Source organism: Acartia tonsa, chromosome 10 (assembly GCF_053477335.1).
Source record: "Acartia tonsa isolate MP-2025a chromosome 10, ASM5347733v1, whole genome shotgun sequence".
Classification (NCBI taxonomy): Eukaryota; Metazoa; Arthropoda; class Copepoda; order Calanoida; family Acartiidae; genus Acartia; species Acartia tonsa.
In genome coordinates, this window is record NC_137269.1 from 39,627,523 (window position 1) to 39,642,103 (window position 14,581).

At 35.0% G+C, this 14,581-nt stretch overlaps 1 protein-coding gene and 1 long non-coding RNA gene across 3 annotated transcripts in view; one reads left to right on the top strand and one right to left on the bottom strand.

Annotated features, from left to right (window-relative positions):
- LOC145330618 (FMRFamide receptor-like) overlaps positions 1-14,581 on the bottom strand; it is a 167,750-nt gene that overhangs the window by 80,913 nt on the left and 72,256 nt on the right. The gene's annotated exons all lie outside the window — the stretch shown is intronic.
- On the top strand, positions 11,510-13,218 carry LOC145330050 (uncharacterized). Its single transcript, XR_013883228.1, has 3 exons — positions 11,510-11,617; positions 12,178-12,331; positions 13,147-13,218. It is a non-coding gene; the product is annotated as an uncharacterized LOC145330050 (long non-coding RNA).

Genomic DNA, 14,581 nt, shown 5'->3' on the forward strand with positions numbered 1-14,581 from the left:
ATGGAGATGCGATCCTCAATTTTCAAATTCTTTGAACGTACATATAAGACTTTTACAGAAATGCTTCGCATCCAAACTATCTATCTATGCTTGATATAAAGTTAACACTTTATAGAGCAGATTATGAATATTTGATTGATGTGCGCCCCGCAATTATCCAGTAGCAATCAGGCACAAGACACAATTACTTTAGCTAGGCCCAAGGCATTATTTGTATCCTTTTATGCATTCATAGGCCTATCTCTACCTATATGACACCATATATGGGTAACGCTAGCCTATTCATGGTAATTTGTATGTGATTCGCTAATAGTATATGTTTATTAAAGACATTATGTTTATTGTTAAAGTAACCATGTAAATAATCAGTACAAATATGTATGCCTACAACCATGCCTGATTTACGTCACATATTAACATACAGACATTTAATTGCACAGACAAACACTAAGATCCTGGTCCAAAGCTAATGTTATAGCATGTACCTCTTAAATTTATTTAGTTATTTATTGACTCTCCTACCATCAACTTCTCTTTCTGGCTTTAAAAGGTAATGACTTAGTTGTTTGGCATGCATTGTAGTTTAAATTTAGGACCCTTAGTACTTAGCATGAATTGAGCTTAGGCCTTATGTTAGAATTCTAACACTTAGCACAATTCACTGCTTGGGACTTAGGGCACATTTCTGTCCTACTCTACTTATGATTTTAACACTTATCCTGTAAATATTTTCATACTTAACTTATGCACTTGTAATATAAATACACTTTATAAAAACATTTTCCTTCCTTAATACTTAATATACTTATATAATTCTGATCGAATATCAAAACCAACCATTTATTCTTAGATTAAAGCAACATAATACTTCGCGTGGGTCTTTTGTTGAGCTTCCACCAGCTCAACCAAATTCGTATTATACTTGTGGGAATAGAGGGTTAAGCATTCTAAACAAACGAACCGACGATGAGAATGTCTATGTGTATTGCAGTAAAAGTAGGTTTTTAGTAGTACTCATAGAAGAGCGGTCTCCATACCTAAACTTGGACAAACGCCCCATTCGCACACACAATGGTGCAACTTACCGGTTGTATCTTGGAAAATTTTACTTCAAAAATTTTTTTTCTTTTTTTCCTTACCGCACCCGAACCGCCTAAGGCAGGTATTTTTACCAAAATCGAATAGTTGTAGTTATGGCAAAATCGGATTTTCCAAAACTTGTGAAACTAATTGAGAACAAGGTTAGGACTATGAGGCGTTTGAAGAGATAGGGACTGAAAGGCACGACACAAATGCAATTGAGAGCCTCGTGTACGAGCAGTTGCACTAGCTGACACTCTAGAGGCCCTAGAGAATGCTAGCATATTTGTGGCCATTGGTCGCCGCCCTATAAGGACACTCGCACTGGTTGACACTCTAGAGGCCCTAGAGAATACCAGCACACCGGCACCTCCATGTCCGCCTCTCTTTAGTAAATCGCTTGGGTTGGAATAATCTATGATCGAGCTATGTGCAAAATTTTGATTTTCGGACTTAGTCAGATTTTTGAGATTTAGGAGTTGTGCTAGGTGGCGGAGTATATATATAAATCTTCGGACTTAGTATGATTTTTACTTATTCGGAAATTCTCTAAGTGTTGAAATACTTGAATCTTTGATACTTAAACCAGAACTTACTAGGAATCAAGCATGGAGTAACTTTTCATTTATAAGCTATCAAAATACTATTTGTAAAGGACTATTTTGAACTGTCTTATTAAATGAAAACTTAGGAGCAAATTTTATAGAACACGGGAAAAGCTGTTAGTTGGGATACATATTGTCTTTGGAGCCATGTCTCTGAAACAATATGCCGAAAGCAGTTAGTACTCTTGAGTCGTAGTAAAGGGCCAAAAGATTATTACAAACTTGTAGCATTTAAACTCAAGTTAAAATGTACTAATACTTTGGTACCGTTAGAACCGATTTTCTGAGATTTGCACTTACTTATACATGCATAAGTCTTATATTCCTAATGTAATTCTGATTTATATGCGGACTTATCAAAATAACTATTTTCTCCTAAAATCTGAGTTAAACAAGAAATTCAAAGTCTCAGAGATATTCTCAACATCGATCAGTTAGAATGATATAAGTGTAAACAAATTACTTTATGCAATCAGCAAAAGTTCCAGAGATCTCCTGATACTCTGAGCAAAATATTCCACTTTTTGGACTTAGCACTGTTCTATTTCTTTTGTTACAGAGAGAATTTTGAATTTCTGGACTTATAGTAATTTTTATGAAAATGTGAACTTGGTTGGAAATTTACCAAATCTGGACTTGTAATAATTGCAATTTTTCCAACTAGATTAACAAATTTCATTTTCCACACTTAAGAGAAAATTTTGTCTTAGAGTAATTCTGTCTTAGCCAAAATATTCCAACTATGGACTTAGAGAGATTCTATTTCTTTTGGTGAAGGATAATTCTAACACTCTAATACTTTATGACTTTAAAATCCTTAACTTAGCGAGATTTGCACTTAGTCAAAATACTCCAATAGTGGACTTAGAGTGATTCTATTTCTTTTGACTTAAGGGCAATCTCTAAAGTAGCTTTGTAAAATGAACTGTTAGGAAATTTCATCTTGGACAAAATATTCCACGTCTGGACTTAGAGTGATTCTATTTCTTTTGTCTCAGGATAAATTCACCAATTTTGTACTTAGCATAATTTAATTGAAAAGTTTTTGGACTTAGTCAAAACTCACTAATTTTGCACTTAGCATAATTTCATTGAAAAGTTTTTGGACTTAGTCAAAATTCACTAACTTTGTACTTAGTATAATTTCATTGAAAAAGAAAAATTTTGGACTTAGTCAAAATTTATTAATCTTGCACTTAAGATATTTTCGTAATTTTTCTTAGCCAAAATTTATTGATTTTGTACTTAGAGTAATTTCATTAGAAACTTTTTGGACTTAGTCAAAATTTTCCAACTTTGGACTTGGAGTGATTCTATTTTATTTTGACTTAGAAAGTTTTTAATTCAATCTTAACTTAGAAACTTTTGTTTGTATGCTCCTTACAAACACATACATAAATACAATAAACAGTTCACTCAACAATAAGTAGGACATGAAAACTAAATTTTTACTTTCTTTGCTAATGCTAAAATTTCTATTTCATGTGCCGCCAGAATTCAACAGACAACTTGAGAAGAGTTATAAACCATCAATCATTAGTGATAGTGAATATTAGTGATTTAAAAGTATAGTCAACAACCTAAGCCCTATATGTAATTGAAAGCACACTTATAAGAGACAAAGTTCTAGTAACCAAACGCAGCAAAAGGTTGCAGCAGCCTATCTTGGGAGTCTTGGGACGTCTCTAAAAGAAGTAGCAAAGTAATATTGGAAGTACTCTACTGTCTTTATAAAAATCCGGATTAAAACAAAAACAAAAAAAAAACTTTTTATACCATTGAGAAAAATTAATTCTACTTAGGATTATTAGCATAAAGACTATAACCAAGTAAAATAAAGTGTGTACATATAGTTCATAATTCTTATAAACTAAAATTGTTACCTTTTAGATAAAAAATTTTTTAAAAGTGCACTAATTCAGCTAATTTGGTTTTCAATAATATTTGACCAAGCAATAACACCAACCTTGTAGTCTACTTTAAAGAGTTTGATTGACAACTTCCAGCGTATAGATTGATCACCTTGCGTAGAATATCACACTTCAGTAAGACACATAGAATATTGTGTTCTCACTAATTAAGTGGAGCACATCCGGTCTATAATAACCTTGAAAACAAACTGTTTATATTCATATATATATAGGACAATCTAAACTGAGTCTCAGTAATATAGTTATAAGGATTGAAATCACAAGTGAAGCCCCATAATAATTCGCGAATAATACTTAGTAGGATTGGTAGGCATACCCTAATACAACTATAAGTATTGGGTGCGAGATCTTTGATATTCAGGCAAAACTGTTGCAATACTATTAGAATATAGACGATCCTTTGGGAGTGAACCTTAGTAAGTTATATTCATAAAGCCTTACAGGAATAAGCAGATTATAGGCTACATATCCTTAGAGTGGAGTAAGAATTCAACAAGGATTATAAATTGCTGTTTTTCTCAACAATAACATTTGCTAGGAAAGTCGACTCCTGAGCAAATAACAGTTAATTTGTGATAGTATATTAGCATACCCAAATTAACTTCGCTGCAAACCTTAACATTCTATTTAACTTGATAGCTAATTTGAATAGCTAAACAGCCCAAATTAGCTTTATAAGCAAATATATATAAAGTTAAGTAGAAGTGTTTCTACAGTTGAGCTTAATTAAGGATAAGAGTGCATTAGCGCACACTTCAGAATAAGATTTAAAGCTCACACGCAAGCATTCACGACGTAGAAACAACTGTAGGTGAAGTAGACAATACATACTCATCTATATTTAACAATTTTAAAAGGAAAATTTGTTATTGTAAACAATTTCTGATTGCTTTAACTTTAGGCGCATTATTTAGTTTCTTCTTGTACCTTTGCTATTTAAATCCTAAAATAGTACAACATCTCATAAGCTTCTTTAAAGAACTCATAGAAAGTTTAAAAGCTTTAAGCTAGCTGTAATGCCATTATTCAATAAAAGTAAGAAAGATGACAACGCTGAAAAGGCGAACACTCCACGTCGAGGACGCTCGACGACGCCTGGAAGAAGAACTCCGTCAGCTGATGCAGCTACTGCAGGAGATGATACACGAAGGGAGGAACCAATGCCCAACCAGGAGGAACCAGAACAGAATGGTGAGAGAACCAAGACGCCAGAACCAGACATGGAATCTATAGGATCCATACCTATACGCGAGGACTCACCAGACGCATTGATCAGAGATCGATATGTTAGAGCAACACTATCAGATCCTCTGGGAAACTTCCTGTTCCCACAGTTCCTGGATACCATAAGACTTTGTAATCCCAACATACGTGTGGAATCAGAAATGATGAGAAACTTCTGCACCAACTACACACAGAGTATGAGAGAATACAAAGAGGAACAAAGACGTGAAGTTGAGTTAGAAGCCCAGCGTATTGTACAAGAGGAGAATGACAAACGCACTCAACGACACTTCAGTAACTTCACTAACCAAACTGGAATTAAACCACCAAGCAGCTATGCGAGCAAGAGCACCTTAGGCAACGATCAAAAGCTTAAGCTAGCCAACGGAACCTTCCCTCTCAAGCATTGCTTCAAAGGAGACGGCAAGCCACCCTACATTACTGATTATCTTTCAGAAATGAACACTGCTCAGGAGTTATGTAACCTCTCAAGATCAGAATTTGAGACCTTTATGCTTAGAACCACAACTGGCGAAGCATATACTACTATCCAGCAGAGCTTCAATCTTGGACTGTCTATTGAAAGTGTCTACAATAGCTTACTGCTACAGTACGATGTACTCATCAGCCCACAGGAAGCTCAAGCTAAGCTGATAGCCTTTAAGGGAACCAAAGCCATGTCCTTCCCTAAGATTGTCAGTACCATTCAGAATCTTGCCAGCAGAGCCGCTGTTCATTATACAGATAAGAAGGAACGACAGAATGTATTCAACATAACTGCAGTGGAGGCACTCAAACGTAGCTTACCAACAAATAGCCGCAATATAGCATCTGAAAACCATCACAATCTCACACATGATCTTGGAAGAGCCCCTACATATCATGAGTTGACCGCTTCCATGTATCCTAGAACTGAAGACCTGGATCTGGACCTACAGCAGAATGGTGTATCAGCTAGTTACAATGGAGATTTATCACTTTATAAAAAGACAAATAACACCAACTACTCACATGATAGGGATGCAAGAATGAATAGAGACAAACAGCCTGCTAAAGTTGCCGCTACATCGAGCTATTATAAAAGACCAACAGTTAGAGAAGTTACCGCTAAACCAGCCTATCCTAAAACCTACAACAGAGAAAACAGGGATAACAGAGATAGGCAACCACAGAAGAACACCAAACAAGATTATCATATCTCCTACGGATCATCCAATAAGCGCTACTGCGGTGCATGTGGTCAAAACTCCCACAAAATATCAGATGGATGCAGACTACTGTGCGATGACCAAGGAAGACAATATCAAACAGCACTAACATCCGGATACTGCCCAAGCTGTTACAAGAAGTATGGCAAAGACCTATACCACGCTCAACACCTATGTCCTGGACGACCAGCAATGATGGAACTGTACCACAGTGGTAAAGTAAGACCTGGTGGTGTATTTAAACAGGCATATGAAGAATGGGTTGAGGCCAAAGCCAATGGACAATCCAAAGAGCGTGGCAGAACGAGTAGGGTTAATGCTATTACCGTTCGAATGGACCCTAATGACCCCAAGATTTTAGCGGTAGATAGTTCGGCAGCAATCATGGATGAAAATAGGAAAATGTACCTGAACTGCTCTGGCTGTATGACAAATGGAAACTACGATGTATACATGACAGCTTTATTTGATTCAGCAGCAGACAGAAATATCATGTCAACCAGCTATTTTGGTATGTTGTTTGGAGTACAACAACATGAGGTCAAGAATCATCTGGAAAAGAGTGACATGGTTCTTGTCAGCTATTCTGGACACAAAATCCCAGTAGCTGGAGAGATAACTCTCATGATTCGCCTCACACAGTTCTCAGGCATCTATAGACCAGTACCGTTTATGATTGTACCTGAGGAACACAAGAATGTCACACCTATGATCATTGGAATGAATGGTATTAGAGATCTCCAATTAGGATTGACTTTCGTTGCTGACAACCATCCGCCAGCGCCATATCTATACTCTATGTTCCATCCTGGCAGAGTATTAGATAGCCTGTTCTGTTCTGATTATGAGTTACAGCTCTGCACAGGGACAATTGACAAAATCGACTCTAATGAAACTCAGACTATAGAGATGAACATCAACCACTTCTTTAACTTGGCTCCTGGAACCAAAGTCATTCTTAGCGATGACCACATCGCCAATGATAGAAATGGAGGAATCAAAATTCAGCCTGGACAAACGCAACTGACGGTCAATAACAGAGGACAACTCAGTGGTAGAGCAATGATAACGAATGTCACTGAACATGCCATCACTAACACTGTTATCACCGGATACTTGGAACCAAGCAACCAATTTGTAGTCAAGGAGATCACCACAGACTTTGACTTTACACAGTCATTCCTACACAATGTATCTGTGACAACTGAGCTAGATGAGATTGTACAAGCCCTAGAGCAACACGCGGAGAAAGCTAACACTCCAGCCATCAATCAGATCTCACTAGACACCAGAAACAACTCAGTTCAACTCTTATAGCTACCAAAATACAGCGCCATCAATCTGGTAGAACGATCTTTTCCCTTAGCTGATGGATATATACCGAATCCCACAGCTATAAACAATGACACTCCAGTACCAGGAGTAGCCTTATCTGACTACCGTTCTAATATTGATGAAATTCTAACTACACCAGATCCTGAAAAGAATAAACTCTTTGAAAATAGTGATGACGTTATTGAACTCGGATTAAAACATATAGCTGAATCTGATAACCTCATGGACTATGTAACGGAACCTACTGGCTACAGTGTGCCTAAGGACCAGTTTGTTAAACCAGAGGATCTTGTGGTGCTGTCAGACTACCCACCAGAGGTAAGACATTATATAGAAGACATATTCCTAAAATCTTATCCAGATATCATATCTACACATTCCACTGATAGAGGTAATATGAGTAAATATCTGGGCAATTATACAATTAGATTAAAACCTGGTCAAACTTTACCCCAGCATAAGAAATTATATTATTTATCACCCATAGAGAAAATGCAAATGCAATCTATCTTAGAGTTTTTGTTAAAGAATGGTACTATTGAAAGAGCTAATTTAGATGGGGATTCCTATAACAACTATGCAAGCCCGGCTTATCTGATTCCAAAGTCAGATCAGGGGAGCTGTCCTCGTTTAATTGTAAACTTTCAACAGTTAAATCCTTGTCTGCAGTCTGAACCTGCACTGCTACCCACCGCAGAAAATTTGATTCAGTCACTAAGGGATAAATTTGTGCATAGTAGTAGTGACATGGCTAACGCTTTTCATAGTATAACGCTAGAACCTTCTTGCAGAGACTTAACATTGTTTGCAACCCCGTTAGGAGCTTTTAGACACGCATCCTTACCAACTGGTATTAAGACTTCACCTGAAAGTCTGTCACGCTTTATGGAAAAGATATTACACTAGGATTTAGTTTATGATGATAGTGGTAATGTTGTAATGGACGGAGAGTTAGCCAAAATGGTATACTCACCTATTCCAGAAGTCCAGCACATTTATGATGATTTCATTGTCTCAACTGAACTAGCTAAAACTAGATCGGAATCATTAAATATACACTTTAAGATTTTGAAGAAAGTTATGGGAAGAATACACACGCATAAGGGAAAGATTAGCTTAAAGAAATCACAACTCTTTAAAAGTAGGGTAAATTTCTTTGGATTCTTCATTTCACATAATTATTGCTGTGTAGATCAAAGGCGAGTACAAAAACTTTTAAATATTCCTATGCCTACTGATATTACTATAATGAGATCTTTTATGGGTGTATTACAAAGTATGCATAAACATTTAAGATTTGATATTATGGCTCCCACACATATTCTAACTTCACTTACATCTACTAGATTAGGTAAAACTTTTGTCCCAAATCTGGAACAAAGACAAGCATTCGAGGACATTAAGAAAGCTTTAGCTTCAGGACCAATTTTTAGCAAATTAGTTAACTTATCGGCACCTAAGATTATTTTGTCAGATGCAGCCGGCACTTCAACTGGCTCATATTCAGCAGTCTTAGCGCAAATAGTAACACCAGAATTACAGGCTAAAACCTTACCCCCTGGGCTAAACTTCGATGATCCCGTACACCATGTTATTTATGATAACAGATTACCAATTTTACCTTTACCTTTGCAGAATGAAGGTGAAAGCATTAAGGATTATGCTAAACGTATGTCTGAAGATGGACCGCCTGAATTTGAATATTTGGCTAGTAAAACTTTGGGTTATCCTGAAGATACTGTACACAATAGTCTTGGGATATCTTTACAATTGCTTTTGGAGCTAAATAAAGTTCAAACACCTTTGACCACCATCCTGCAAAGAGCATCAAAAATCATACGTTCTACGATGTTGAGACAAAAGTATATTCAATTTGTATTTAATAATGATAGGGATAAATTCTTAGACTTTATTCGTAAACTAGAGCATGGATATGTATATCTAGATCCGCAACAACTTATATTTGAAGCTCTTAGTGTAGCTATGTATCGCCCTGTGATAGTTATCACAAACATAGAGGGTATCAAACCTGTCACTCAACACTGTTCAGACAAAACAAAACCCCCTTTTGTATTTTTACTATATGGTCACAAGGAGCAACACATAGTAAGACCCGCAATGGTTTCATCAACCAATAGTTTTAATTTAAAGTCTTTAGCGTCTATGTTTGAGATTATCGCATACACCTCAAAGAAAATTACCGTTGCTGAGTCAAGATTACATATCATAGACATTGAAATCCTAGGAATTATTTATGCAGCAAACTCATTCAGAACTTTAATAGGTCCAAGTTGTGAATGCACTTTGTTAACAGACGCAAAATGTGCTTACTATCTCTTCAATCCTAAAGCATTAACATCCGTTAATAAATTGAAAAGATGGAACACCACTTTGTTAAAGGAAGCCTGCAAGAAATACAGCGCTCTAACTGCTGAAAGACTGCCACAAGTAGACCCCATACACAAAATTTGAAGCCTTAAGCTTCAATAACAAAAAAGTTATGGACCTTCTAAAACGGCATTTTGTGTTACATGAAATTTTTGAAAGAATTTCAATGCTTCTATGAAAATTTTTAAAAATTAACTACGTTGCCGAGAAGCAAAATTAAAATCCCATCTTTATCATATTTTTAGGTTGCCAGTAACCATACATATTTTGTTTAGCATTTGAGTTATAATTTTTATGTATAACCGAGAAAAAATTCATTATTTTTACATCAAATTGATAGAGTTTAGCAATAACCGTTAAAATCCCTACTTACGCGCTAGGTGGTGATGTGTAGCTGAAGCTGTAGTTTTTTTAACCAATAAAAATATGTCGACGATTTAAAACAAAAAAATAATTATTTTTTAAAAACTGCAGAGGTTAGTTGTCAACAAAAAAGACTTATTTGATTTTTAATTTCGTCGGCTTTAATATTATACAAAGAATATCTAAAAAAAAACACAATAATATTTACACAACAACAAACAGCTGATTTCATATCATTATGGCGTCGTAAACTTTTTTAAAATTGTGATAAAGTAGTTTTATTTTAGTTATTAAGTAAATATTTCGACTTGAAAATAACTGGGTTGCAATTTTAGGGAGGGATAGGGCAGCAGTATATAAAATGGTAGTTTTATAATTCAATTTCTTATATTAGTGATCGATCGATGCTGGTACTTTTTGTAGTTCAATTAATTCTTAATTTATTGCATTCTTTCTAAAGTGTATTAATCTAATCGTATACTGTTATCTCCCATATAAGATTCCTGGTTATTATTATTAATTTCATTATTTACAATGAATATTAGTATTACCTATTTTAAAAAAGCTGTGAAGCTTTTTAGAGCAAGCAGGGTTTGTCCGACGTCCGTACGTGTGTCTGTCCGTCCGTCCGTCCGAGGAAATATTTTTCTTCCCTTCTATGCCCTTTCGAATTTATAGTCCCTATATGATATGGGCTATTTTTCAGCCTTTCCATATCCCTACAAAAATAGAGTCCCTAAATATGCTAGGGACGCAGCCACTTGTGCTTATAAATCTATCTATCATTTGACATATAACGTAATTTCTGCTTTCATTGGTCATGTCACTTAAAGAGATTCTTAGGTCATGCCAATTAAATTAAAAATAAATACAGAGGATCTCTTAAATGTTTAATTTCGATTACTAAACCATTTGTTAGCCGTATTATCATTTGTTTTCCATCAAAAATCGACCAAAATATCGTAGTTAAAAATTATAAAATATATAGTTGGTAGGTAATAATATCTACTATTTTAGAGTACTATTAGAAATCTTAACATTATTAAAATTCTTAAATTTATTTAGTGTTAGATAAAGTATTTTTCAGAATTTATTTCTCATGTCAATTATAAGTCAAGTGAGATGGCCGAAGGTGATGGGGTTGGGGGGTGGATATACTTTACTAGTTTTTAGTCTAAAATGTGGTGTGTTACAGTTCATATACTAAGAATATCCTTAAGTTAAAAATATAGCTAAAACATCTTTTTTTGTCGCTATTGGGGGCTTCGGCTTGTTAGCAAAGACAAATTTTGACTAATATATAATAATGTGTTGGAAACTAATGTTTTGTCCCATGAATGCTTTCAAATTAAATCGATGACGGGTGTAACATTCCCATATCCTAAAAATACTAATATTTAAAAATTTCAGAGTTGCGCTGCTGGGTATATTATACATTAGAATGAATACACACAATGATTTTCCTTCAACGGGTCTATTTTAGGTAGATATCATTCATAATCTTATTTTTTATGAAAGCATAGCTTTTTATAGTAAGGGTCGGTTTATCCGTAACAGATAGCCCATTTATTTAAGCATTGACACACACACACACACACACAACTGTCGACTTCAAACTTTATATGATTGCAATAACAGTTAGGTAGAATCTGGGAAGCATTGCAACTCTATACTAAGGAGGGGGGGGGGGGGTAATGGAACCATCTCGTAATCAATGCGCAAATGGCACTTAGAATCCGAATTTTGTTGCCGTTAGCCGTTACTTTTCCAGCTATTTGTTCGATTTAGGGAAATAGACCTAACAAGGATTATTCAAGCCAGGTTTCATAACAAAATTCTAATCCTAAGTGCCAATATTTGCACATAGATTAAGAGTTTGTTGCATTAAAAACACCCCTTATCAGAAAGTCAATAAGTCTATTTAAAACTAAAATCAAGTTTATCCATGAACTTAAACGATTGCTAATAGCTGTGAGTAATAATTTCTTTTTTATTTTACTCTTCAATTTGATTTGTAATTATTTAGAATTTTTATCTTTTCAGCCTATGCCAGCTGCCAAACTCTGAGAGGTGAAACCCCTGTGGATGTTAAATAGGAACAAAAGTTGGGACGCCAGTGGTTGTGACTGGTGAGAGAAGAAAGAGGTGCTGGGGTGCGTCGTGACAAAATAATTAAGTTTCCTCAAATTCTTAAAAGGTAATGTAACGGGATTGTCCTATGGAAGTTTTTTTATGTACCTAAGTTTACTTACTGATATCTTACAAAATAGAATGATGTCTGATTATCTGTTCAACCGCTGCGCTGCACCGAGTAGGCTTTTTTAGGTGAATTCCCCTTAGTCCAAGCAATGTTTTACACAATTTTCTTCTTTCTAGAAAAAAAATAATTTAAGGACTTAAGGCGAAGGTACAAGTGCTATTGTATCCTAATAGCGACTGCCCCTCCCTCCCCCCCCCCCCTTGCATGTAAGGGCTCTGAACGTAAAGAGGGAGGGAGAGGCAGGAAAAATAGCCTAAAACCACCCTAAGACTTAAATCTCAATATGAATCAGTATAATAAAAATCCCGGACTTATTTGAAGGTTTCCTAAGCTTTTTTTCTGTTAAGATTTCATTAACAACTGAACCGATTGATTTCTACATTGTAGATAAGCTTCATATGTATGTCGTATCACTACTAGGGAATCACCCTAAAAATTGAAGAAAAAAATTCACCTAATTGGTCATATCATAGTTATTTCTCACATCGTATTATAGACAGCTTTCCGCAGATCATAAATGAAAAAAATATAAGATTAAAACCAGTTTTGAACCCCAGGGGTCGAAGGCCTGGCTAACAAATCTGGTATTCATTTTATGATTTTTATTTTAATAATCGTGGAAAATTGTCTGTGATACAATGTTATACAACATGATTTTTTCTGTATAGCTGAGAACCAGTTCTAATCTAGCAGACATTAATCAGTTTTTAATTTTCAGACCTTATTTGACTAAAGTATATACTTATTTTCAGGACACGTATATACGAAAGAACAGGAGAGGAGAGTGACATAATTCTTATTCTCATAACTCATCACTCAAGGAACAAACTAGATGCTATTTCATTATCTTCCATGTTGTTTTATATATAATTAGTGGCTTCGCCCCTAGAGATTATGGACATATTTATCTCTAACTTATAATTTGTTTTGTAAAAAATGCAGGGGTGTTTATCTGCACAAGATTAATATTTTTCCTCGGCTGCAAATCATTTTCTCCCCCACCCACTGATTTTTTTCCTTAGGAGGGTTGAAAAAGGAAAAATGTTTTTAGTACTCTTAATTTTATTCACTTTTGTTACCCCTCCCACATATTTTTCTGTTTTTTAAACTAATACTGACGATATAAGATTATTATGTATTGAGTTTTCAGAGAAAAACATAATAAATCAATATTTTTTGGGGCTCTATTATTTTCTACATGAAACTACTTGAATATAATATCGTTTTATATTTTGAGTTTATTTTTTGTTGAATCATATAAAATTTTAAAAAAGCTTTTTTGTTTTGTTTTTGTAAATTACCTAAGCAAATTTCAATTTAAAACATTTTTTATGTACAAATAACATCTAATTTGTCTTAACAGGAAATGTGTAATTAAATGAACAGTAAGATTCTAAAGATCCTTCGCCGGAACTGCCTGTTCAAACTAAATCCTTGGAGTAGATATTTAACAAGTCAATCCCTGACCTATACTGGAAGTCTTTATCCCAAGAGGTTATTGCTAAGAATGAGTAGGCATGAAACCGTCGCCTAATCACTGCTGGAGTTGTGCCCGCCAGATGCAGCAGTAGACATCCCTAGCCTAACAATATCGGTTAGCAGCGCTTGAAAAAAAAAACACAACGTTAATTTTTTGGGTATATTCATTATTCAGTGATTTTAACCATGTTGCAATCTATCGATAAAAAATAAAAACCATTCAGACATATTTTATGACAAAACATAATTTTATTTCAGACTGGCCTTTTTTGTTATCATAATTTAAATAGTAAAAAATCTTTAAATCATACCTAATTATCTTTGCATCCGCTTTGCATATCTAGAATTAATTCAACTAAAATAAAGGGGAGGGGGGCAATATAACCATCTCGTAATCAGTGTGCAAATATCCTTGGTAGGTCTATTTCCCTAAATTGAACAAAAAGTAACAGCTAAAGGCTCATTAATTCAAGCTAAATGATACCAAAAAAAACTTTTAGATTTCTAGTACCAGTCCCTTTCCCTTTTGGATCGGCCTATATGGTGTAGGGCTTGTGAGGGATTTGTACTGAAAATAGCAACAACAAAAAAAGACTGAACGGCTTAGGTATCAGCCGTTAGCCGTTAATTTTCAAAGGGTGGAGGCGGAAGTGACATTTTTTGTAACCAAAACTAAAAATCAAAGGAACTTCAGGGGTATAAAATTTT